Source organism: Gorilla gorilla, chromosome 7 (genome assembly GCF_029281585.2).
Source record: "Gorilla gorilla gorilla isolate KB3781 chromosome 7, NHGRI_mGorGor1-v2.1_pri, whole genome shotgun sequence".
Taxonomy (NCBI): domain Eukaryota; kingdom Metazoa; phylum Chordata; class Mammalia; order Primates; family Hominidae; genus Gorilla; species Gorilla gorilla.
In genome coordinates, this window is record NC_073231.2 from 100,740,958 (window position 1) to 100,766,019 (window position 25,062).

General features: G+C 44.8%; 1 protein-coding gene, 1 long non-coding RNA gene and 1 other non-coding gene across 9 annotated transcripts in view; 1 reads left to right on the plus strand and 2 right to left on the minus strand.

The window, feature by feature from the left end:
* The window catches only part of CCNE2 (cyclin E2), a 16,572-nt gene extending 14,717 nt beyond the window's left edge, over positions 1–1,855 (minus strand). Inside the window, exon 1 of one of the 6 annotated variants that reach the window (XM_004047320.5) lies at positions 1,534–1,855. The gene's annotated coding sequence lies outside the window, so the exon portion shown is untranslated. Of the gene's footprint in view, positions 1–239; positions 337–462; positions 784–1,188; positions 1,347–1,533 lie in introns of those variants that run through there. The other 5 variants (XM_019032330.3, XM_019032329.3, XM_055349411.2 and 2 more) reach the window with 5 other exon arrangements.
* On the plus strand, positions 381–24,161 carry LOC129524275 (uncharacterized). 2 transcript variants are annotated; one of them, XR_008668041.1, is made up of 3 exons: positions 381–1,006; positions 21,268–21,413; positions 23,132–24,161. It is a non-coding gene; the product is annotated as an uncharacterized lncRNA (long non-coding RNA). The 2 variants fall into 2 exon arrangements; XR_008668040.2 differs by having other exon boundaries at positions 851–1,006; positions 21,265–21,413.
* Positions 11,046–11,148, minus strand: LOC115935715 (small nucleolar RNA U13). Its single transcript, XR_004071333.1, has one exon. It is a non-coding gene; the product is annotated as a small nucleolar RNA U13 (small nucleolar RNA).
* Positions 24,162–25,062: the final 901 nt, after the last annotated feature.

The following is a 25,062-nucleotide window of genomic DNA, read 5'->3' on the forward strand; positions in this document are numbered from 1 at the left end:
GATAGCTCCCCAAATGAGGGTGGGATAGAGAAGCCCCTAAAATGAGGGGCGGCTCTCCATGCCCAGCCGCTTCCCGGTCCCCTGCCAAGGTTCCTGACAGGGACGGAACGCGGGAACCCATGACCCCCAGTCGTCTAGTTCTCAGCCCTCCCGATTTTCCTCCCTGAGGCTCCCGCCTGTGGTAAGTGATCGGCCCAGCTGGGCTTTCTTTCCTCCCGCATCCCCCCTACGCGCAGCACCTCCTCACCGCCAGACCAGCTACCGCTCGGCTCAGCTGGCGCCGGCGCCAACCCAATATATAGGCCGGGCCGGTCCCGCCCCGCACGCATGCGCCTCAGACTGACACCTCCGGACAGCGCGCTCCCCTCTCCCGCCCGTCCGCCCGCGCGCCCGTGCGCCGCGCGCCGCGCCCTGCTCTCAGTGCGCGCCCGCCACCCGGAGCGGCCGTGGGGTCCACTCTACCGGGCCTTCGGCCCGCGTCCACCGCGCTCCACGGCGCGGCCGGCGGCGGTAGGGAAACTCTCAGGGGCTCCTTCTCCGCGGCTGGTCTCCCCGCCGCCTGGCTCGCGCATCTCCCGCCAGTTTGCTTTTGCTCCCTCCCACTGCAACTCCTGGATTTCGGGGGTGTCAGCCGGCGGTTCAGCCCGGGCGCATTAACAGGAGGACACGACTCGGGCGACCATAGGGTGGCTGGAAAGTGACCGTCCAGGGGTGCGCCCTAGCTGTCCCGCCAAGGCCTCAGGGAACCCAGGTCTTTCCTGAGCGACGCGGGGACCCGAGGGCCCGCCCCTCGGGGAGGAGCAAAGCTTTGGCTGAAGAGCTGGCCAATGGGAGGCGCGGGCGGCAGCACAACGTGGAGTGGCTGCAGAATGTAAACACCACTCAGCCACGCGCCTGGCCAAGTGCGGCTCTGCTCTCCCTAGTCCCGGTCCGCGACCACCCGGAGCCCGCTCCGCCGGCCCTGCGCTGCGCGCCCAGGGAAGGCATTTCCAGCCCGCCCACCCGGGTATGTATCAACCCTGTTTTCCGGCTCCCTGCTCCCCCTACCGGGTTTCCCTCCCCATGGGTCGGTCGCTCCCCCAGCCCGCCGCCCTGCCCCTGCAGTGGCCTCCAGCTGCCACCCCGCAGTCCCCGCGCAGGAAACGCTCGCGCCACGCCGCGCCCTCCCTTGCTTCATCTCTTCCCCACCTCCAATTCCGGGATCCCAGAGGGTAAAACCCCTCTCCGGAGCGGGGCCCGGGAACAGCATTTCTCCTCCCCCTGAGCGCGGTGGTCCCCGGGGACCTGGCCGGGTGGGAAGAACGGTCGCCACCACGTGCAGGCCCCGGGCCCGCCTGCCGCGCCCCGCCCCGCCGCCGCCGCCGCCAGCGCGCCCTGCGGAGCCCGCGCGAGCCGGCAGCGCGGGAGGGCGCCATTCGCGCCCGAGCGCTATTGGGAGGAGGGGGGCCCGACGCTCTTCCTTTACCCTTCCCCGGCTGTTTAAACTTAGGGGTCCCTTCGCTGCCTCTATGCATGCCCCCACAACTGGCGCACCCCAAAACTGCACATCGTCAAGTCAGACTTGCGGCGGGTAATCCGCAAACAGGTTTTGCGGCGGGAGCAGCGAGGCGGGGAACAGCTCCGGAAACAAAGATACCCCGGGTGGAGGAGCAGTGCGAAGGCGTCTCGGAACCCGCGGTAGCTCGGGCGGGCCGCGTCTGCCCCGGCCCTGAGCGAGCCGGACGGCGAGCGGGCGGGAGCCCTTCCCGAGATGCACCGGGAGGCGGCGCCCGGCGACCCCGGCTCCCGCCCGGCCTTTTGTGCTGCGCCGCTCGAGCGCGCTTGAGGCCCGGGAAATAGCCGCCGCCGGACGGGCGCTTTGGGGCGGGCGAAGTCCTTTTTCACACTTTTTCGATTCTTCGTCTCGTGACGCCGGCAAAATAATTCTCTCCCTAATTTACCTGTAGGAGCTTTGCCCAAGGTGACAGCATCAGGAGAAGCCCATGCCTTGTCAGTCCCAAGAAACTTTCTGCCATTTCTAACGCTTAGGATGGCTCTCGGCGGGGCAGAAGTTGCCTCCCTTTTGCAGTCACTCAAAACGCAGTTAGCGGTATAGCTAGCTTAAAGGTCTAACAGCATGATGTCAAGAAAAGGGGTCAGGGGTCTCCCAACAAGGGTCACCTGATCGTAAGCAGAACTGGTGGCCCTCGTGGTTGAATTTGATAAAATATACTGAAAACCAGTATGTCGAGTAACGTTTGTGGGAATCATCTTTGAATGATGAATGTATGCTCAGTACTGAGTTAACTAGTAAATTGATTTTAAAAGACACTGCTCTTATAAATGTCCTTTCCATACCCTTGACTATTATGTGAACAGAGTGCGATCATAGTAAAGGAGAAATTAGAAAATTCCAAGACGTCTTTGTGTGGAAAGGAATAGAGTGAATTCTCCCATATTACAGATACCTGGTCAGTAGACAAGTGGGTCTGTTAAAAAAAGAGAAAATAAAAGGTAGGGGGCGGGTATGTTTGTTTTTAGCTTGCTCTTTTCCTACTTACCCGTTTTAAAATTCACCTAAAGTATATTTCCCCTATTGTACATGTAAAGTTAAAACACCATGGCAAATAAACTGTTGGCCTCTACCATGCTTCTTTGGGGTAACTATTTTGATTGCTCCGACATTCATTTTCAGGAGGAAAAAAACCCAGAAGATTCTTGGAGGCACAGGCTTAAAAAAACAATTCAGGCTTAGCCCACCCATTTCTTTATTCTGTGCCTTTTTTTTTTTTTTTTTTTTTTTGTATATCTCCTCTGTCGAAGCTTCACAGATCCTTTTCCCTGTGCTACAGTTATGCTCATCTTACAGGACAAAAATTACTTATTTAAATGTCTTTTATTTCCAACTAGACCTCGGAAATTGTTTTGTTCATCTTTTTATAGCCAGTATTCAGCAGTTCAAAGGCATATATAGTAGGACTTGCTGATTTGAATTGTGTGTAGGATATCCCATTATAGAATTTTAGGTCTCTAGGTTACCATGATGGATGATAGATGGATGGTGGAATTATTCCCAATAAATACCAAGCTTTTAAAAACATTAATAGACTTTATTTTTTAGAACAGTTTTAAAGAAAAATTGAGCAGGTGGAACAGGACTTCCATATACTCACTCTCCTCTCCCACCCACCACACATGCACAGTTTCCCCTGTTATTGACATCTTATAGTATGGCATATTTATTACCCTATGATGTGTTTGCTATTAATGAATCAATGTCGATGTGTTATTATTAACTAAAGTCCATACTTTATTCCTATGTCTTTAGTTTTTACCTAATATCTTTTTATTGCTCTAGGATCTCGTCCAGGATACCCATCACATTTAGATGTCATGTCTTAGGTTCCTCTTGGCCATGGCAGTTTCTCAGACTTTTGTTTTGATGACCTTAACAGTTTTGAGGAGTGCTGGTCAAGTATTTTGTAGGCTAACCATGCGACAAAAACATCAGATGAATTCCGGTAGGCGAGTTGACTGGGGTTATGGGTTTGGGGAGGAAGATCATAGAGATAAAGTACCATTTTCATCCCATCATACTAGAGTTCATACCGACATCATGATTTATTACTATTGATGTTGATCTTGACTGCTTGGCTGAGGTAATGTTTGTCAGGTTTCTCCATTGTAAAATTACTCTTTTTCCTCCCTTTCCATACTGTGCTCTTTGGAAGGAAGTCACTGTGTGCAGCCCACACCTAAGGAGTGAGGAGTGATCTTTTTTAGGGTGAAGTATCTGTATAATTTTAATTTATTCTGCATTAGAGATTTGTCTCTTTTTCCCCATTCATTAACTTAGTCATTTATTCCTATCAGTATGCACTCATGGATATTCGTTTTATAATTTGAATTATAATTCAATAATACTTTATCTTGTTGGTCAGATTGTTCAAAACTTTCGCCAAGGTATTTTTCATACGTTTTTATTGTCATGAGACTCATTTGAAGCTAAGCAAAAATGAATGGTGCTTAATAATAGTCAGTATTTCTCATGTAACAAGAAAGGAATAAAACGTTTTCTTCCCATTTAATGAAACTTGCTTATCCTTCATGCTTATCTAAAACATATCTAAAGGAAAAAAAAATCTTTGTATTTTAGTAGAGACAAGGTTTCACCATGTTGGTCAGGCTGGTCTTGAACTCCTGACCTCAAATCATCCGCCCGCCTTGGCCTCCCAAAGTGCTGGGATTACAGGCATGAGCCACTGCACCTGGCCAATTTTTAAAATTAGAATCAGGTGAGGTGCAGTTTTAAAAACAATTTTATTGTTAAACAAATACATTTTACTGTAAGATAGTTTTGACTTCACATTCTACTTTGAAGCGTCATTGAGACCTCTAGATGTCCACAGAACACACTTTGAGAACTGCATACATAGTTGCCCAAACCAGAATCCTGGGAGTGAACTTAGTCATTCCTTTTTTCTTTTTTTCTGAGCTTCATAATCATAGTTAATATTTCCTGGGTAAGATAATGTGCTAGGCTGTACCCCAAGCCTTCACATACTATTAACTCCTTCAATCTTCCACCAACACTATGAGACAGGTGCTAATGACTGTCATTCCTGGTTTATAAATGAGGAAGCTGAGGCACAAGTGTAGTTTGCCTAAGATCCACAGTAGAGTCTGACTCCAGCTCACCTGTGCTGTGCTGCCTCCATTTATCACCAAATTCCTTTCTCTTCTGTTCCCAAGTCATTTCCACATTCATGCTTTATTTCCCTCTGCCTTAGTTCAGGACACCATTCTCTCTTCAGTGCAATACTCTTCTAACTGGTTTTCCTGACATGCATTGCCCCTTGCAGTCTGCCTTCCAACCTGTTGCCAAACTGCCCTTCCAAAGCACAGATGCCACTCCTTAAAACCTTTCTGTACCTCCGCTTGGATTAACAGTCAAACCCCAAAACTTAAACACACAAGACCTCTTGCGCCCAGGAGATTCCCCCACATGGAGCTGTCCACATCCCCTGTCCTTCTCACCTTGGGACCTTGGCACCTGCACCTCATTCTCCCCACCTCCATTGCCTTTCCCCAGCTAGATCCCATTTATTTATTAATACTCAAACACTGCCTTTTCTAGAAAGCTGTCTTGCCCTGTTCTGAAGTAGGACTTTCCTTTATAGCACCTCTTCTCCAACTTATGCTTGCCTCTACCCCTGCTTGTCTCTGCCAGGCTGTAGGGAGCCCCTGGGGACAGGGGCTGTCTCTTTCAGGGCTGGCCTGGGGCCTGGTGGACCCCAACCCTCTTTGTGGGATAAATGGAGGGGAGGGGGCAGAGGTGTGATCTCGGTGGGGGGCCCTTGGAACCTAACTCCAGGGAACAGTCCCTTGAAAGAGTTTCGCAGCTGGCACCTTGGAGGGCTCAGCAGGGTGGCAGCAGAGCACTGCCCTCTGCTTCTGAGCTCTGAGGACACCAGAGGCACCAGGGAGTCTAGGTAGATGAGCCTCTGGCTCTGCCAGTGCTGCGCTTGGCTGCCACCTCAGAGGGAGGGCCCTTAAGAAGGAAGGCATTGTAGATTGTGAGACATAGACAGCACACCTCAGAGATGGTCAGTTCAGCTCCTTCATGATTCCTGAAACTCCACAGTGAGGAGAGAGAACAGAAAAGTCCGGCAGTGATGGAAATCCAGAAGCTCTGGGAGGTTGGAATAGGCGGGAGGGCACAGAGTGCTCTGGGCGGGGCCCTGCTCTCCACTGAAGAGGATATGGAAGTCACCAAGAAACACTGTTCTCTGTCCCCAGAGCTTGAGTTCTGTTGGACTGGGGAACAGAGGATAAATGTGGCACGGATAACTATTGTTAAGCATGATGCAAAAGATAAGATTATATGGCAGAGGGGACTGCAGGGACGGGGAGTGATCTGGGGAGGACTCACAGAGGAGGTGACATTTTATTTAGTTCATTCATTAATTCAACAACAGTAGGGCACAGTAAAGCAAACAATTCCTGCCCCTTAGATCTTAAATCTAGTGTAAGGGAGGGGGAGTGTCATAGAAACTAATAAATGTGTCAGATAGTAATAACTAAGATGAAAAATAAGAGCAGGGTAAGAGAACAGGAGGTGCTATGTTAGCTGTTCAGGGAAGGCCTCCTGATGAGACATTTGAGCAGAGAACTATGAAGAGAGAATAAGCCATACAAATAGGAAGGAAGAACATCCTAAGCAGAGGAACAAAGCCCAGAGGACCTTGGCATATTTAGTGCACAAGGAGGTTCGTATGGCTGGAACGTAGTGAGCAAGGGAGTGATGGGAAGGAGATGCAGTGAGAATGTTTTAAAAGCATCCGGCTGGCTGCTATGTGAAGCGTAGACTCCAGCAGGGGAAAAGAGTACAAGCAGGGAGACTGGATAGGAGATGGGTGCAATGCAGGGAAGGGGTTGGTTTGTGGGAGCAGGCTGGGTGGTGGAGATTGGGAGAAACACACTCAGGATATACGCTGAAAGTAGAGCTGTGCTGATGAATAGACTGAGGCAACTGAGAGACAAGTAAAAGGCAAGCAACTAGATGGATGAATGGCTGTCACTCAGAGGAACAGCTATGGCGTAGGACAGAATCAGGAGTTGGTTTTGGACAGGTTAAATGTTTTTAAATTTCCTCTACATTTTATTATTATTATTTTGAGACAGAATCTTGCCCTGTCACCCAGGCTGGAGTGCAGTGGCGCGATCTCAGCTCACTGCAACCTCCACCTCCCAGGTTCAAGTGATTCTCATGCCTCAGCCTCCCAAGTAGCTGGTATTACAGGCATGCGTCACCATTCCTGGCTAAGTTTTTTTGTATTTTTTGTAGAGTCAGGGTTTCGCCATGTTGGCCAGGCTGGTCTCCAACTCCTGGCCTCAAGTGATCCACTGGCCTCAGCCTCCCAAAGTGCTGGGATTGCAGGCATAAGCCACTGTGCCCAGCGTTTTATGAAAAATTTTAAACATTCAGCAAAGTTGAAAGGATTTTATAATGAACACCCATATGCCCTACCACCTGTATTCCACTATCAACATTTTGCTATGCTTACTTCATCACAGATCTCTCCATCTATCCATCCATCATTCCATCTTATTTTCTGGTGCATTTCAAAAAGAAAAAAAAAAGGAGATATCAGTACATGTCTCCCTAAGTACTTTAGCATGCATAGCATTAACAGTTCAATATGAAAGGTATAGCCCGGGCGTGGTGGCTCCCACCTGTAATACCAGCACTTTGAGAGGCCAAGGCAGGTGGATCACTTGAGACCAGGAGTTCAAAACCAGCCTGGCCAACATGATGAAATTCTATCTAAAAAACAAAAAAACAAAAAAATTAGCTTGGTGTGGTGACCCATGCCTGTAATTCCAGTCACTCCGGAAGCTAAGGCACAAGAATTGCTTGAACCCAGGAGGTGGACATTGCAGTGAGCCCAGATCATGCCATTGCACTCCAGCCTGGGTGACAGAGTGAGGCCCTGTCTCAAAAAAAAAAAAAAAAGATATAAATCTCAGGTATATAATCTTAATAAGTAGACTTGTGTAACCCAAACTCTTGTCAAGTTGTGCAACATTACCATCACAGTATTTTTTAATTTCATCCATGTTGTTGAATGTATCAGTACTTTGCTCCTTTTTGTTGCTTAGTATTCCATTGTATGGATATGCTACACTTTGTTATTTTTTAATTATTAGCTATTGTGAATAAAGGCACCCTGAACATTCTTGTATGTCCACAAGGAAGTCTTTTTGTGGACATACTTTTTTTTTTTTTTTTTTTGAGATGGAGTCTCACTCTGTCACCCGGGCTGGAGTGCAGGGGCACTGTGTCAGCTCACTGCAACCCCCGGCTCCTGGGTTCAAGCAATTCTCCTGCCTCAGCCTCCTAAGTAGTTGGGATTACAGGCGCCCACTACCTCGCCCAGCTAATTTTTATATTTTTAGTAGAGACTACTAAATGACGTTTCACCATGTTGGCCAGGCTGGCCTCAAACTCCTGACATCAGGTGATCCACCTGCCTCGGCCTCAAAGTGCGATTACAGGCGTGAGCCACTGTGCCCAGCCTGTATTCATTTCTTTTGAACATACACCTAAGAGTGGAATTGTGAGGTCACAGGGTATGTATATATTTTATTTTGAGAACTAATAGGGGCTGGGTGCAGTGGCTCACACTTATAATCCCAGCACTTTGGGAGGTGGAGACAGGAGGATCACTTGAGCCTAGGAGTTCAAGACCACCCTGGGCAACCCTGGCTCCACAAAAAATAAAGAAGTTAGCTGCGTGTGGTGTTGTGCCCCTGTGGCCCTAGCTACTCAGGAGGCTCAGGTGGGAGGATCACTTGAGCCCAGGAGGTCGAGGCTGCAGTGAGCTGAGATTGTACCACTGCACTCTAGCCTGGGCAACAGAGAGAGACCCTGTCTCGAAAAAAACAAAGAAAACAACAACAACAAAACTGTCATAGTTAAAATGAAGTACAGCTATGTGTATCAACCGGGATAAATCTCAGAAACAATGTTTTTCAAAAACAAAAGGAAATTATAGGTCACATTCAATATGATACCATTTATATAAAATTTGAAAGCATGTGATACAAATTACAGTAGTTGTAGATACATACTTACACAGTAATAGCATAAAAGCATGCTTCACCAAAGTAGTCATCAATTTCAGGACAGTGGCATCCTGGGTTCGGGGGGAGTTTATAATAGGCTTCAGCTATATCTGTAACATTTGTATTTCCTTAAAAGCATCTGAAACAAGTAGGGTAAAATGTTAATAGTTAATAAACTGAGTGATGGATGCACAGAGATTAATCTCTACTTTTTGATTCTCTAGTTGGTAACTTGTTAGTTTTTAAGGCGCTGTTTCTGAACTATTTACTCACTCCTCCCCACCCTGTCAACCCCTGCTTCTGTAGGTAATTGATGCTGGGCTGAACCAGGATGTGTGGGGCAGGCAGCACTGTCCTTTCCCACTCCTGTGCCTCCCTCTTCTTAGAGACCCAGGGCAGAGGGGTCCTGTGGACAAAGAGCACCTCTGACCTGCCCCTGGCTCCCTAGTCTTGAGATAACTTCCAGGCCTTCTTTCCCCTTTTGGTTCCTAAATCTAGGCCTGTGAACTGGGCCAAGCTGTCCTTCCAATCCCAGTTCCAAACCCTACTTAAAATTGAACCATGTTTTTTTTGGTTTTTGTGTTTTTTTTTTTTTTTTTTTTGAGATGGAGTCTCACTTTGTTGTCCAGGCTGGAGTGCAGTGGCGCGATCTTGGCTCACTGCAACCTCCGCCTCGCGGGTTCACGCCATTCTCCTGCCTCAGCCTCCCGAGTAGCTGGGACTACAGGTGCCCACCACCACACCTGGCTATGTTTTTTTGCTTTTTTTTTTTTTTTTTTTTTTTTTAGTAGAGACAGGGTTTCACCGTGTTAGCCAGGATGGTCTCGATCTCCTGACTTCGTGATCTGCCCGCCTTGGCCTCCCAAAGTGCTGGGATTATAGGCGTGAGCCACTGTGCCTGGCCTGAACCATGTTTTAAAATAATTTGTTCTGTTCCATTGTTTTTCTTCAGAGACTCTAACTTTATGCAGTTTCATTTGCCTGTCACTTCTCTAATGATTTTAAGTTTCTATTTTTTACTTTTCTTGATTCTGTTCTTTATGTCTTCCACGGTGCTTTCACAGTAGTGTCTCTTCTCCCTTGTGTTCCTTGTCATTTTTTTTTTTTTTTTTTTTTTTGCAGTGTTTCTGTATTTCTTTCCCGTTTCTTTCCTAAAGCAGTTTTTAATGTGCAGGCTCCTTTTTCATGCCCTCCCATGGTTTGTCACCTTCTGCTGCCTGGCCACCCCTTCCTTGAGTTCTTTATTTCTGCTTTGTCATCTTCCTGCATAACTGTCATTGCCTTATTACATTTTTAAAAAAAATCATAATAGAATATTGGGTTAAAATTTTCTTCTTCTGGCCAGGCGCGGTGGCTCACGCCTGTAATCCCAGCACTTTGGGAGGCCAAGGTGGGCGGATTACCTGAGGTTAGGAGTTCGAGACCAGCCTGGCCAACATGGTGAAACCCTGTCTCTACTAAAAACATAAAAATTATCTGGGCCTGGTGGTGCATACCTGTAATCCCAGCTACTTGGGAGGTTGAGGCAGGAGAATCGCTTGAATCTAGGAGGCAGAGGTTGCAGTGAGCTGAGATCGCGGCATTGCACTCTAGCCTAACTAAGGGAGACTATGTCTCAAGAAAAAAAAATTTTTTTCTTCTTCTTTGTGGCAGGATTTTTTGGATGAATTTTCTTTCTGCAGGGAGCAAGTTTTGCCACTCCTTTTCAGGTTTTTTTTTTTTTTCTGGGAGAACCTTTTGTGGATTTTAAAAATCATCTATTTTTTGACGGGTCGGATTTTTCTGAGGCAACAGTTAGCAAGTGAGTCCTGTGATGTGAGAGGGGAGGCAGCTTTCCTTGATTCTCAGCTCGAGGGCTCCCTCCTCTGTTGTAGTGAGAGGCCTACTGTTTACTGAGTGGCATCTCTGTGTAGCCAGACCTCCTCTGACTTTAGGATCCTAACCTCACTTGGGTGGGTTTCACGAAGCCGAGAGCTTCCCTGGTCCTTCCCCAGCCACTGATTCGGAGGCATCCTGCCCCTTCCTGCCAAGGTACTCCTCTGTCTATTGGAAGCTGCACTTCCCAAAGCTACCTGGGTATCCTCTAGGCACTCTGGTGATTTCCTTCTTCCTCTCCTAGAGTTCTTGCCCTCTTCCTTCTTGGTCCTGCTCACAGTGGTTCTCATCCAGGGTGAGTCTTCTCCTCTTGGGGTTGAATTTCCCTGGGGATGGCTGGGATCCACCAGCAGCTGGACTGCTGTGCAGTTTCTGGTGTTTCCTATGGCACCTGCCCACACGTTGTAGATTACTGTGCTGGTTTGGGGGTGACGCCACACATAATGTGAAATTTGTCAACTTTGTCACTTCCTCATTTCACCAAAGATACAGTTTGTAGGTGTTTCACACTTTCATTCTTGTTGCCCTGTAGATTTTTTAAAAAATTATTTATATTTTTTTCATGTCAGATAGGTAATGTACCAGCATCATAACAAGGTTCAAGGGTGGCACATCTCACACGTGCGTGTGAACACCTAGTCATCACGTTTATGAACTCCAAAGGATCGCCCTACAGATTCTGAGCAAAGCTGTCACCGTGCTCCCATCAGGCTGCTATAGAGTCCTTAGCAGGTATTCAAGGCCCTCCACAGTCTGCCCTGCCCTCTTTGGTTCTTCTCTGTGCTCTTAGGTGTGACCACTGCTCCAGCTGAACTAATCTATTCACCATCCCAGGAACTCATCCCACACATCCCTTTCCCTGTGTCCCTGCTGTTCCCATAACTGCACTGTCACTTCAGGGCTTCCATGTGGTAGCTGTTGTTTGTGGTGACCCCATATGTATTTGTCCCCTCTCCCTTTCTGCTGGTATAAGAACCTAACCCACCACTCACCAGCAGGGCTAGGTGTGTAAACCCAGTTTGTTGATTGTGGTGCCCTTTCCCTTGGCAACAGGGATTGTTTCATTATAGGACAAATGTTCCAAGCAGGGCCAAAGTCCTTCCCTCCACGTGAGCTAGCCAAGAAGCCTGCCTCTTGCCTCTAGGGTCACTGTGTCAAAGAATGTTCACCTGGGGGACCTCCCATCTGCAGCACTAAAGGACATGCTGACACAGAGCAGAGGGAGTATCCTGGTTTAAGTCGTGGATCCACCTTGGTGGTTCCTAGTAATGAAAGCCAGTCCATCACATTTTAGCTTAAGATTATTTTGAGTCAGTTTTATCATGTGCAACTGAGAGGATCATGACAAATACACTTGACCTTGTTCTGCCATTGCCCCTGTGCTTTATCTATTTGTATACATTACACTATAGGGTAGTTGTAATTGCCTGTTTATTTGTCTGTGTCTCCCACTAGAAGTTCTTAATTGCACCGTCACCATCATGTATCCAGTACCTAGCATTGTGCCTGGCCAGTGTTGGACAGTAAATGAAGATTCAGTTGAAACTACATGTCTGCCTTACCAAATTCTTCCTCAGGGTCTTAGACTACCAAGTCCTTCATGAAGCCTTCCTGGCAAGTGAGAGAATGTATGTAAAATGTCTCTGTATGTAAAATGTCTCGCAGTGTGGCCAGCACAAAACAGTCTCACAAGAGCTGCATCTTTCTCTCCTGCAGTTACTCTAGCCAGAAGTGATGTCTTTCTCCTTGTAGCTCCTATATGTCATTTAATCAAATGGCATCAACTCATACTGTCTAATACTAGAGTTTGCATTTCTCTTAAGTTTTCAATGTGAATATAAATGCCAGGTAGCAAGGACCTTCACAGTGCATCATACGAAAGAATCTGCAGTTGTTGGATACACTGCTGAATGCGTATGTGAGCAATAGTTAGAGGTTAGATGGAGGCTAGTGATCCATTATTGGCTGCAGGAGTCCTTGTCCTGTGTGAGACACAGATAGATTCAAAGGACCCTAGAAAAGGGTAGAGCTCAATCATACATTTGCAGAATATATGAATGGTGTTTGAAAATCTAAAGCCATAACAGTTTACCATAGCTGAAACATAGCTGTGATTATCCCATATACCCAAACATCTCACTCCTTGGTAAAAGCTGCTATTTGTCCAAGCTGAATAATTGGAATGAGAAATGAGGTGAGCAAGTCAGAGTTCATCATGCCTTCAGTTCTGATACGGGGAACTGAGTACTACCAAGAGAAGAGGCCAGAAGCTTTGGGTCCAGAACTTTGTCTCATTATTTTCATATCAGCCTCATACTTTTCTTTGCCTGTATCTTCCATATGTAATTAGTAATAGTCTGGCTGATTCAACCTTTCTTTTTTTAGTCCTGTGACACATCCCTCAGGAGGTCCTGAGAACATATGCCTGTGATTCAGCCTTTCTAATAGAATGTAAGCTCCGGAAGGCCAGGGACTTGGTCTGCTTTGTTCATTGCTGAATCTCCAGTACCTAAAATAGTGGCTGGCCCCTATGTATTGGGTCATAGCAGGTACTACATTCACCTCTCTACTATGTTTAATACAGTTTATTTCCCTTGTATGTGCCTTGCTAAAATATTTATGTTTAAATTTCTGTATTTGATACACATTGTGAAAGGACATTTTCAAGTCTAAGTCCCATGACTTGAGTTTGCCTGTATCTCCCACTAAAAGCTCTCAATTACACCATTGTGTGCCCAGTACCTCGTATTGTGCCTGGCCAGTGTTGGACAGTAAATAAAAATTCAGTGTCTTATTCACTGAGGTATAGTGCCTAAAACAGAAGACATTCCATAAATATTTGTGGAATGAATGACTTAAATATTTGATTAATGAAGTTTAAGTTGAGCAAAGAAAGGAGAACTAGTAGCTTAGATTTACTAAGAATACTATGCCACATTTGTTTATTTTTAGAGACAGTCTTACTCTGTTGCCCATGCTGGAGTACAGTTGTGTGATCATAGCTCACTATGGACTCAACCTCCTGGGCTCAAGCAATCCTCCCACCTCAGCCTCCCAAGTAGCTGGGACTACAGGAATGGACCCTCTTCCCTGGCTAATTTTTAAATTTCCTGTAGAGATGGGGTCTTGCTATGTTGCCCAGGCTGTCCTCAAACTCCTGGCCTGAAGTAATCCTCCCATCTCAGCCTCCCAAAGTGCTGGGAGTACAGATGTGAGCCACCGCTCCTGGCCTGTGCTACATTTATTTTAACATCTTTATCGTTCACAAGTAATTTCACAGGTATCCCCTTACTTGAGTCTTGCAACAACTCTATGAGGTTTATTTTGCCAGATTTATAGCTGAGGAATAAGACTCAGAGGAGTCAGAGGGCTTCTCTAAGATTATTTAGCTTGAAGATTGGAACTTGAACCCAAGCCTTGACTCCTAATTTTATATTTGTATGAATTCATACAAATGTCATAGGAAATTATCCACATTTTATAACTAGAATTATAGAATTAGAAGTGGCCTCACACATCACAAATCCTGAACCCCTCACTCATTTTTCAAAAGAGGAAAATAAGAATTGGAAAGTTTATATATGTATCCAAAGGTACACATCCAGTTTAGGAATTTCAAAAAGCTGGCCAGGCACAGTGGCACATACCTGTAATTCCAGCAGTTTGGGAGCCCGAGGTGGGTGGATCACCTGAGGTCAGGAGTTCGAGACCAGCCTGACCAACATGGCGAAGCCCCATCTCTACTAAAAATACAAAACTAGCCAGGTGTGGTGGTGCACACCTGTAATCCCAGCTACTTGGGAGGCGGAGGCAGGAGAATAGCTTGAACCTGGGAGGCGGAGATTGCAGTGAGCCGAGATTGCACCACTGCACTCCAGCCTGGACGACAGAGAGAGATTCCATCTCAAAAAAAAAAAAAAAAAAAAAAAAAAAAGCACTTTGGGAGGCCAAGGCGGGCGGATCACAAGGTCAGGAGTTCAAGACCAGCCTGGTCAACATAGTGAAACCCCGTCTGTACTAAAAATACAAAAAATTAGCCAGGTGTGGTAGTGGGCACCTGTAATCCTAGCTACTTGGGAGGCTGAGGCTGGAGAATCGCTTGAACCTAGGAGGCTGAGGTTGCAGTGAGCTGAGATAGCGCCACTGCACTCCAGCCTGGTGACAGAGTGAGACTCCATCTCAAAAACAAAAAAAAATTTTTTTCAAAAAGCCGGCCAGGCGTGGTGGCTCCTAGCATTTTGGGAGGCCAAGGTGGGTGGGTCACTTCGCCCAGGAGTTTGAGACCAGCCTAGGCAACATAGTGAGACCTCATCTCTAAAATAAATAAATAAAAATTATATATGTATATATATATATACACATATATATATACACACACACACACATACATATTTATATATAAAAGAATTACAAAAAGCTGGCTTTTCCAGCCAGTGCCTCTGTGTGTCACCTGGTTTCACTCAGCCTGAGAGAGTGCATTGAGCTTGTGAGAGACCAAGTTGCCCTCTGCTTTGTCTGCATCAGAGGCCCCTGAAAACTAGGCCCCTTTCTGACATGGCCCTTCTTGTAGGAAACTCACGTTCTCTCCTTCATTTTTTTTTCCTTTTCTCTTGTATACCTTGCATAGGGGTAAGGTGGGCGGGAGTTGTGGAAAAGGTAACCAGCCAGGGTTCCCTACTCCTGCCCATTTAGGAACTTTTTTTTGTTTGTTTTTTTGGTTTTTTTTTTTTTGGAGATGGAGTCGCTCTGTCGCCTAGGCTGTAGTACAGTGGCACAAGCTTGGCTCAATGCAACCTCTGTCTCCCGGGTTCAAACAATTCTCGTACATCGGCCTCCCAAGTAGCTGGGATTACAGGCATGTGCCACCATGCCCAGCTAATTTTTGTATTTTTAGTAGAGACAGGGTTTCACCATGTTGGCCAGGCTGGTTTCAAACTCCTGACCTCGGGTGAACCACCTGCATTGGCCTCCCAAAATGCTGGGATTACAGGCATGAGCCACCGCGCCTGGCCTGAACTGGTCTTGATAGAGGCCTCTGAGCTTGAAAGTTAATAAAATAATAACCCATTTCTTTCTCTGATACCTCCTCGTGTAGACCCTAGCCCTACTGAGAGTTCACATTGCACAGAATCTAAAAGAATCTTGCCTTCTGTCCAGTGGGAATGACTTTACTAGGACTGTCGGGAAGATGGATTCCATTGTTTGGCCTTGCATATCTCTGAGTCAAAACCTGACAATAGGAACAGCTCAGTCTTAAAAAGTTCAGAGATTACATTCAGTAATATCACTTTTCATTTAGTTTATGAAAATCAAGGTTCCAATTTGTAAGAATATATGTTCAAGAAAGTTTACTATATAGCTTTATTTGTAATAGCAAAAACCTAGAGATAATTTAAATTTTATCAGGAAGTGTTTTAAAAAGTATGGTTCATCTATAATATAGAATATATCATGCAATTTTTTTTTAAATGAGTTGAGATTACCTATGTGGACTTGAAAAGCTGTGATACATTCGTAAGTGATAAACACTGCAGAGTGATGTTAATGGAAAATGTTAAAGTAAGATCTTACTTTGGAGAAAAATAAGGAAATCTTCATACGTGTGTATACATGATTATATGAGCCTGGAGAAAGAAGTGGCAAGATGCCACCTCAGCTATTAAAATTTGTTACCGTGAGAGCAGATTTGGGCTGGGGGAGGAGATATTAACACGTCTGTATTTGACTTTTACAGCAAGCATGTATTGATATTGTGATTCTTTAATAAAGGGAAAATTTTGAGGAGCATGGGTTTGAGATAAACAGATGGATTATAAGCTAGTTTTTATCACTTAATATTCATGAGAGGTTTGGAATTAATAAATTACCTAACCTCAGTCTTCATCTATAAAAAGGGAATAACACCTACCTCACAGTATATAATTAAAGGAAGTATACGAAGCTTGTAACATTATCCTTTTATAAATGTTACTTTCTTTTTCCTCCCACGTAAGTGATTTGGAGTAGAATATTAAAATAAATGCGGAGTGCGTTGGCTCCGCTTCTGGTGTGTGTTCTCTTCATGTTCTCAACTTGGCCTTGGACTTCCAAAGAGGTGGATTAGTGTCTCCACAAAGATCCAGCAGATAATCACTGTTTCTCCCTTTAACCCTTTTAGAGACAAAGTAAGAATAATATACAATGGTTCCTTGGCCCTCCAGGGGTTATTTAACTGGTACCTCAGTTATTACTAACCCAGCTGAGAAGCAGGAAGGAAGGAGATGGGCCTCTGAACAGCCAAAACAGATGACTAAAGTTCAAGCTCTCCTGGATCATTTATTCTTAATTTAGACAACAAAATGAGGTTTTTCCAGCTTTGGCACGTTAGTGAGGATGCTATGGCAGGTTCCCTGAGAGCAGCCAGAAGTGATAGCCTGGTTTGAGCTGAGGGGTCTGTGGAATACTGATACTCAAACACAATAGCTCAAGAAGCCGGATGGTCTGGGCCCACACTCGGTTTTCACAGTGAGTAACTGCTGTTCGTAATGACAGTGCTAAATTATTAGAGAGAAATTAATTCATTCTTCATATAATCTTGCAAAGGCTCTTAGAGTGTGATATCATTTAGGAGGTATTACCACCAGATATGATTAAACTCCCTCAGTTTTTCTGCTAAGTTTTGTTTTCATATCAGTGCCAGAATTTAACAGTGGTCTCTATCCTACGAGGGAAAGATAGAGTAGCTGCCTTTAGTTAGAAATATACATAACCAAGAGTGACAGGCATTAGGAATTGTTCAAAAAGGATCTTAACCTGGAACAGTGGAATGATTTCCTACAAGTGCATTATTTGCCTTTAGAGTAAAATAAGGTCCACTATCATCCATCTTTGTGGCCTGATGAGTTTTAGAATTCAGAGCTTTTCAGATTTTTTGAAAGGAAATATGTGTGTATACAATAACCACACATCACATAAAAGCCCTGGCAGGGTCTAAGGTAACACACTATAATAAAGCATTAATATTTCTGCAGTGAAATGTACGAAGAACTAATTAGGACAAACTGTGTAGTTTATTTAAATAATAAACCAGTAGGCTGGGTGCGGTGGCTCATGCCTGTAATCCCAGCACTTTGGGAGGCCAAGGTTGGCAGATCACGAGGTCAAGTGATTGAGACCATTTTGGCTGATACAGTGAAACCCTGTCTCTACTAAAAAAAAAAAGAAAAAAAATACAAAAAATTAGCTGGGCGTGGTGGCGGGCACCTGTAGTCCCAGCTACTCGGGAGGCTGAGGCAGGAGAATGGCGTGAACCCGGGAGGCGGAGCTTGCAGTGAGCCGAGATCATGCCACTGCACTTCAGCCTGGGCGACAGAGCGAGACTCCATCTCAAAAAAAAAAAAAAAAAATTAGCTGGGCGTGGTGGCGCATGCCTGTAGTCCCAGCTACTCTGGAGGCTGAGGCAGGAGAATCACTTGAACCTGGGAGGGGGAGGTTGCAGTGAGGCGAGATCACGCCACTGCATTCCAGCCTGGCGACAGAGCGAGACTCCATCTCAATCAATCAATAGATAATAAACCAGTCAATGAAAGAGTGGAACAAATATAGATTGTAAGTACTCTAGTAGTCACTTTTCTAAGGAAAACATTTTATAACTCTTTCAATATATACAGGTTCAAATTCGGCTAACTATGCCTGTGCATACACAAAGGATGAACATGTGTAACCTCTGGTGTTTGTACATCCTAGAGGAGAGTAACATCAGTGCCTGACCCAGCAGTAGGCTGGCAGGGGACATCTGATGCCAGCAGGAGTAGGATTAAATGCAGCACTCTAGCAGGTGCCCTTTTTAAGGACTCCTTGCCCCCTATGTCATAATGGTTCATTAATTTGGGTTTCCATCTGTTCCTTTTTAATTATGAAAACTGCCATAAACTCATGTTCACTGATAAATGTACATGGCTCAAAGCCCACCATTGACTGATCACACATTTTCACCATATCATCTAGTGATTATTGTTCCACCCATGTTTATAATTTCCTCTTCATCATCACTATAATCCTCATGATTATCTGTATTTAAAACCATTTCTGGGCCAGGCGCAGTGGCTCACGCCGGTAATCCCAACACTTTGGGAGGCCAAAGCAGTAGGATCGCTTGAGGCCAGGAGTTCAAGACTAGCCTGGACAATATTGCAAGACCTCATCTCTACGAAAGTTTTAAAAATCAGCTTAGCATTCTGGCATGCACCTGTAGTCCCAGCTACTCGGGAGGCTAAGGTGGGAAGATTGCTTGACCCCAAGAATTTGAGGCTTCAGTGAGCTCCCATCACATCCTTGCACTCCAGTCTTGTTGACAGAGCGAGACCTTGTCTCTTTTTTTTCTCGAGACCAAGTGTTAATCTGTCATCCAGGCTGGAGTGCTGTGGCACGATCTCAGCTCACTGCAGCCTCTGCCTCCTGAGCTTAAGCGATTCTCCTGCCTCCGCCTCCTGAGTAGCTGAGACTACAGGCATGCACCACCACGCCCAGCTAATTTTTGTATTTTTAATAGAGATGGGGTTTTGCAGTATTGGCCAGGCTGGTCTTGAACTACTAACCTCAAGCGATCTGCCCACTTTGGCCTCCTAGAGTTGGGATTACAGGCGTGAGCCACCGCGCCCGGCCTGAGACCTTATCTCTTTTTTTTTTTTTTTTTTTTTTCAGTGGTTTCTCTGCTTAAGACAGGCACATCAGGGTCTTCACTGTCAATGTGGAATATTTATTTGATGTCGGTTTTATAGTTTTAGTGGATAAACTTTGGGAATAAGGTAGTCTTCTTATTAGTGAAATAAAATCCTTTGAAGTCTTCATCTGTAGATTTGGTTTCAAACATCGCTGTAAGCCAGCATCCATGCCACTGCAGGGAACTCACGCAGCTGCTATGGAGTAGTTATTGACCAGCCAGAAAGTACTTACCTGGTTACTCATGTTTTGTTTGCATAGTAAGGCCTGGGTGAGTTACATATACCTCTCAAACATTTTAGATGTTGCTCTTTCCAGCCACCGCCAGTTTTATCTCATGTGGCCAACAATAGTGGCACACCCCAGAATAGTCAGCCAGTTCCTCAAAGCCTATGGTTGCTCACTCACTAGCATCGTGAAACGTTTTTCCAGAATATGCCACCAGGAAAGAGCTGTTTCTTCAGCACTGTTGATTTGCTCAAGACTAAGGTTCTTGGCTGGGCACAGTGGCTCACGCCTATAATCCCAGCACTTTGGGAGGCCAAGGCAGGTGGATCACGGGAGTTCGAGACCAGCCTGGCCAACATGGTGAAACCCCGTCTCTACTAAAAATACAAAAATTAGCCGGGCATGGTGACGCGCACCTGTAATCCCAGCTACCTGGGAGGCGGAGGCGTCTCAAAAAAAAAAAAATACAAAAGTGAGTAACATGTGGAACCACATATACATAGAGGTCCATAACTCAGAGCTTACCATTTATGTTTTATTATTGCTATTTATTTTAGCTTCATCGGGTACGTGTGCAGGTTTGTTACATGGATATATTGTGTGATGCTGAGGTTTGGGCTTTGATTGAACTCATCACCCAAATAGTGAACACAGTACCCAATAGGTCATTTTGCAACACTTTTCCCCTATTCCCCCCTCCCCGCTTTTGGAGTCCCCAGTGTCTGTTGTTTGCATCTTAATTTTTTTTTTTTTTAAGAGATGGGGTCTCCCTGTGTTGCCCAGGCTAGTATTGAACTGCTGAGCTCAAGTGATCCTCCCACCTCAGTCTCCCAAAGTGCTGGGATTACAGGTGTAAGTGACCGCCCCCAGCCAATTGTTCTCATCTTTCTGTCCATCTTTACCCAGTATTTAGCTCTCACTTACGAGTGAGAACACCTGATACTTGGTTTTCTGTTTCTGCATTAATTTACTTAGAATGACGGCCTCCAGCTGCATCCATGTTGCTGCAAAGAACGTATTTTTGTTCTTTGTTATGGCTGTGTAGTGTTCTGTGGTATATGTGTACCACGTTTTTTAAATCCAGTCCACTTTTGACGGGCATCTAGATTGATTCTATACTTTTGCTGTTGTGTATAGTGCTGTGATGAACATGCGAGTGCAGGTGTTGTTTTGGTAGAACAATTTATTTTCCTTTGGGTGTATACCCAGTATTGGGATTGTTGGGTCGAATGGTAATTCTGTTTTTACTTCTTTGAAATATCTCCAAACTGCTTTTCACAGGGGCTGAACTAATTTACAATCCCACTAACTGTGTCAGTGTTTCCTCTTCTCTGCAGCCTTGTCAGCATCTGTTATTTTCAGGGCTTACAATTCAGAATGAGACCAGAACAGGTACACAGATCATATACTTACAAGGGGCTTCAGAGAAATGAGTGGTTAAGTTTCTGTCTAGGAATTGGGGAACAAATAGGAGGACTACAGAATAAGTGATACTTGTACCAGACCTTGTAGGATAGGTGGAATTGTATTGGGTGGTGGGAGAGATTGTGAGGATATCCCTCCTTTGATATCTGTGTTCTCCTTCTTTATTAGCAATAGAACCCCTAATTTAGCTGAAATAAGAATTAAATTTCCCATTCTCCCTTGAAGCTAGGAGAGGCCATTGAATGAGTTACGATCAGTGCGATTTAAGCAAAATGGTGTGTACTTTAGGCAGTGAGGCATCAAGTGTGAGGAGTTTTAAGGTTGTTGGGTAGCTGGGGGAAGTAGCAAGATAGTGTAGAAAAGAAAAAAACGAAGTTCATGCAATTTCTTACAGCCTGATGCAATACCTTTCCATCTGTTGTTTCTCAGTAGCAATTCAACATGGAATCGGAGGTGGTCCTGACAAAACAACAGAGGCAAGCCATGCCCTTGTCCCATGGGATTAGTGCCAGCCAGCAACAAGAAATTTCCTGCAATAGGACTATTGTCCACTAGTCTATCAGTCTGAAGGGGTAAAGGTCAGTGCTGTGGCTTTAACACCTTATAAATGACCCATCCCACTGTCATCCTAAGTGTTAGCCACTAAAGTTTACTTAGTATTTACATTTAAAGGAATTACTATAAAGCCAAATTTTAGCTTATTCCACCTATTAAAAAACAAAAATGGGCCGGGTGCAGTGGCTCATGCCTATAATCCCAACACTTTGGGAGGCCGAGGCGGGTGGATCACCTGATGTCAGGAGTTCGAGACCAGCCTGGCCAATATGGCAAAACCCCTTCTCTACTAAAAATACAAAAATCACCTGGGTATGGTGGCACGTGCCTAAATTCCAGCTGTTTGGGAGGCTGAAGCAGGAGAATTGCTTGAACCCGGGAGGCAGAGGTTGCAGTGAGCCGAGATCACACCACTGCACTCCAGCCTGGGTGACAGACAGAGTGAGACTCCATCTCAAAAAGAAAAAAAAGGCCGGGCGCGGTGGCTCACACCTGTAATCCCAGCACTTTAGGAGGCCGAGGCGGGCGAATCACGAGGTCAGGAGATCAAGACCATCCTGGCTAATATGGTGAAACCCCGTCTCTACCAAAAATACAAAAAATTAGCCGGGCATGGTGGCGGGCACCTGTAGTCCCAGCTACTCAGGAGGCTAAAGCAGAGAATCCTCTACCCAGGAGGCAGAGCTGGCAGTGATCCGAGACCACGCCTCTGCACTCCAGCCTGGGTGACAGAGCGAGACTCCATCTCAAAAAAAAAAAAAAGAAAAAGAAAAAAAGCTACAAATAATAAACTTGGAAGACCAATGGTTAAACAGTGTATGTTAACGTAGAAGGTTCTATAATAAAAAGTAACCCTACTTCAATAACCTAAGGATTTTAGTCCTCTTGTTTTTACCTATTCCAGCCTGTCTTGTGAGAGCTACAGAGGCATTTACAAATATCTTTGCATTAACCTGAAATCAGCAAGGTAGTCTAACATACTTACTGGAATTCATACTATAACATACGTACTGCTGTGGAATACAACTAGAATCCACGTTTCTCAGACTAGTATATTTACCTCCTAATATAACAATTGCGAAATAGAAATTAATGTAAGTTCTGCCAAAGTTGATAGTAAGATACACAAAACTTTGGGTCCAAAATGAATTCTTTTTGTGTAATGATCAGGTGGTTGAACTACCAATGTGTATTGGCAATGGCATCCCCCAAAATTGGTTTTAAAATAGAAAATTCAACCACAAAGAATCTCTCAGTCATAGAAAAAATTTAGTGCATCAACACTATAGAGCTTACAGAAAATGTCAAATAAATGTACAAATTCTATTTAAAAAATAGGGCAAACATCTTAGTTGGAACATAAAACTAATGTTATCCTGCTCTTTGTCAAATCCTCCCCTAAATGTTATGAACACGTGCATTAGTGTTTTTCCAAGCCCATTTTATAGCAAGATGTACAAGTGATAATTCTTAAGTTTATTCAGTTTGCTTTAAGAATATAAAATACATCAATCTCTTCATCATGTTTGTTTCTTACATGCAAGAATATTAGTGGAAGCCTCTTTATGCTCATGGTCCCTCTGGGGGCTGTGAATTGATATTCTGCAGCACATGTTGCCAAGTGCCTGTTTTGTCAAGTTTCTTTTTTGATCAGCGAAACTTTGTAAGTTGTTTCTTAGTTCCAAGACTTTCTAACTTGCTCTGGATTTCTGGGTAAATATTTGTAATTTTTTTTTTCCAGAATGAAATTCTGCCTGACTTTTAAAACTCAAACTTCTAAGTGCACCGACCTGACCAGTCTGACTCCCTTCCTGATTAGTGCCATGGAAGCAGTCCAGGCACACCAGAGACACAAAACCAGCCTCAAAGAATCACTGTAATCTAAACACAGAGGGGCTCGTGTCCCCTAGGGCCCAGACTTGGTATGAAGCAGAGAACCCTGGCCTGCACTTCCCAGGGTTTCCAGAGGTGATAGTGCAGAGTAGGCCCTGGGAGACTGGTGGAGAAATAAGCTGCCAGGGAAGCCACCACTTCAGACTCTGTTAATGTTATTTCAGAGGCTGGGATGATCACAGACAATCCTGGTCAGCTCTTTAATTACTAATCCATTTTTCACCTTTGCAGACTTCTCTAGAGGCTATTGTTACCCTGTGAGATAGCTATATCATTTCATTGATTTCTATGTTATGACATACTCTTGAATACAGTTGTCAAACGTTTCTTTGACAGGAATAATTTTATTCCTGTAATTTGGCATTAGAGAGCACCCCGCATAGGGATACATAAGCCAGAGTGTTCTGTCTGTATCCCCAGGTTCACCCAAACTGGAAATCTCCCATCCTTTGCTTCCTCCTCCTTTTGCCCTCTTCCCCTGCACCCCAATCACACTCTTCAATTCTGTGTTCACAGTATCTCCAACATCCTTCTCTTTCCAACCCATTCCCTGTGTTTTACCTTTGGGAGGTGTTTAGTAAATGCTGACCAACTGATACAATTCATTTCCCTTTTTATTCCTTGCATTTGGATATGACACTAGTTTTAATTTAGTTAAGTGTTAAGTTTTATTTAAAACCTTTAGGCCACGGTGTATTGAAGCAACTTTGGGACACATTCTCTTTAGCCAGATAATTCAATGGCAAAAAAACTTGAAAAACTTAAGTTTTATTCTTGTTATAGAGGAAGCAAATTCCTCACTTCTTTTAGGACTATCTTTTGAAATACATGTTATTTCCAGCTTAAAGAACTTAGAAATAAAATCTTACCCCAATAGATGACTAGATGTGACAGTGTAATTATTTGAAGTACTTTTAAGTGGTTATTACTTCACTTTTTTTTTTCCTTTTTTAGATAGGGTCTTGCTCTGTCACCCAGGTTGGAGTGCAGAGGCACAATCACAGCTCACTTCAGCCTTGATCTCGCAGGCTTAACCAGTCCTCCCACCTCAGCCTCCCGAGTAGCTGGGAGTACAGGTGTGAGCTCCTGCGCCTGTGATTACTTTACTTTTTTATTGAATGTACCCCATAATTACTGGTTCTTGTTTATTTTTTCTTTATTTTTCTTTTTATCAGGCAGCTACCTGAGCCAGAGTAGGCTCAGAGAGACTCCTAGTTCACTTGTTCATTCTCAAGTAAGAAGTCAAATAGTTTAGAATGTCATTCATTTTGTGCAGTTCCCATGATTTGCTCTGTCATTTTCAGAGCTACCAGGAATACATAGTGTTGAGTCTGCCCACTTGCTTTTGGCTACTGTTGTTCCATCCCAGGGACAGAGAGGATGCTCCAAGCCCTCTAGAGTGATAGCCACTCCTCCCAGGCCACACTGGAACCCGCTGGTGGCACTGTACATTACTATCCTGTCTCCTGGAAACAGGTCAATATCCTGCATCTGTAACATGCAGCAGGAGAGCCCTGATGTTCTCAATGCTGACCTGAAAATCAGGAATTCCAGGTGCTCTGTATTATCTGAATTTGTCATCCAAATCAACATTGTAAACCAAGCAAGTTAGCAACAAGGTCTAAAGCATGACAAATTAAGAAATCCACACTTGGACCTAAATGTTAGGTCACAATATTTCAAAATTAAAGTGGAGCAGATTCAGGAAGGCTCTGTGGGATTTTTTTTTTTTAACATAGAATTTCCTATAGTCTGTTCACTTTGGCAGGTCACACTTCA